The sequence below is a fragment of the Quercus suber genome, unplaced genomic scaffold (assembly GCF_002906115.3).
Source record: "Quercus suber isolate HL8 unplaced genomic scaffold, Cork oak 2.0 scaffold_640, whole genome shotgun sequence".
Classification (NCBI taxonomy): domain Eukaryota; kingdom Viridiplantae; phylum Streptophyta; class Magnoliopsida; order Fagales; family Fagaceae; genus Quercus; species Quercus suber.
Genome location: NW_027070081.1, coordinates 193,203 through 195,093, shown reverse-complemented (window position 1 = coordinate 195,093; position 1,891 = coordinate 193,203). Strand labels below are relative to the sequence as shown.

Below are 1,891 nucleotides of genomic sequence, written 5' to 3'. Positions count from 1 at the left end.
TTTTACAAAAGCTTCTCTCTTTATTTAAATCCTTGTTTCTTTACTTAAATGGTATAATTTTTCACTTGACATTCAGAGCATCTATACTGAACTCAAAGAATAACATAATTCACCAGTCTTTCAAATTTCATACTTTCACATAATACATCTTTTAATACCTTAAGGTACAACTTTCATTAGATCCTAAAATTCACAATACTGCAAAACTAAACATCAAATACTACTTTAGGATCTATACATATAAACTAAAACCAGCTCCTTCCAAAACTTGACTAAGGCTCCCTCTGCTCCAAATTAAAACCTGCTAACTGAAAGAGTGGAAGGGGTGAGCTACACAGCTCAGTAAAGGTAAGATATATGAGAATTCAATAAGGATGCATGTAAATCAATTTATTTCATTTTATCAACGTTTGGATAGGAGAACATCATTTCATGCATAGTATTTTATACTATTTATAATAATAGCTTGTATGCTTTTCATAGGTAAATAATCGTTCTCCTTTTCTGTCAGAATAATATTACCAAAATCTTTCGGATTGAATTTCTTTCATTTCTTACAAAGTCACCATACATATTTTCATTACAAAATAATCATTTTAACTTAAATCAGATAATCGGTAACTTTGTCTTTATAACATCACAGAATTCAGAAACTTTTATCTTTAATGAACAGCTTTCTTTTCATTAGAAACTTCTTCTTTTCATGAGAGCTTTTAACCTTTCCCAATGCATTTAAATAAAATAATTCTCTCATGCATAATTATAACATAACATAACTGTTCATAAATAACTTATTGGTTAGTCCCTAGCTGTAAGTCTGTACAGAGAAGGCCTCATCACATTTGGGTGCCCTCATGTGTATGATATTGTCCCCTTTGGAGGCCTGATGGCACATCCCCTCCAGGTTTGTTCCTCCCCGCGTCCGTACACATTATGGGGAGAAGGCCTTAGAGTTACGGGCAACCCCATTTCCTCTACTTTAAATGGCCTAGAGTTACGGGCAGCCCCATTTCTCTCTACTTTAAATGGCCAAACAGATAACATTTTCCATGGAAAGCTAGTAATTAACCCCTACTAGCCGAGTTCAGATCACCAGAGGACATAACCCGAAAACATTTCATACATTACATCATACTGAAATTTCTTATTTTGTATAACATTTCATAATAATAGCATTTCCATTCTTTTCTTTAAACATCATGTTCATGGAATTAGTCATAGCATCAATATGCTTAAATCATACGTATAGGGTTTCGAAAGCCCATGAACATATCTTTGTCTAAATAATGCTTACATGCCATATCTCTAATCAAAAACATTTTAATGCATAATTTACTCTAAAATAACCTCATGACTTACCAAATGCTCATATAACTTATCCCTTACCTGATAGCAGAGGAACCGAGAGCCCTAAAGTCGAAGGAGCTTAGACCCGGCGGCTGTAACACCTAAACCGAAATCAAAACTTATTACTATCCATAACTTCCTCATCATAAACTTACACATTCATCTCAAAGCCTATCTCTTAAAATTAAGGAAATCCTAATCCCACCTCAACGAGGTTCCCACACACAAAATTCATTCATCATACAACATGATGTATTAAATCATAAAAACCAACATTCTCACATTACTCTCATAACAGCCAACTTCATTTCAAAAGGTGCTTTGAGCTTAGGCAACAATGCATGCATAAACATAAACTCTTTTAAGCATTGTCATGTAACCATATACACACTTAAGGAAACATACAGCATGTTCAATAACAAATTCATAATACAACCGTTGAATGGTTTAGAACCCCTTCTTTAAGTACTAAAACCTTGAACCAAGTTATACAAAAATCACTCTATGATCTAGACATATCATATGATGAGCAGAATAAATTATA

At 33.3% G+C, this 1,891-nt stretch overlaps 1 long non-coding RNA gene across 1 annotated transcript; it reads right to left on the bottom strand.

Moving 5' to 3' along the window:
• Positions 1-1,891, bottom strand: LOC112029327 (uncharacterized). Its single transcript, XR_010625847.1, has 2 exons — positions 1,387-1,891; positions 1-308 (listed from the first exon to the last, which is right to left on the bottom strand). It is a non-coding gene; the product is annotated as an uncharacterized LOC112029327 (long non-coding RNA).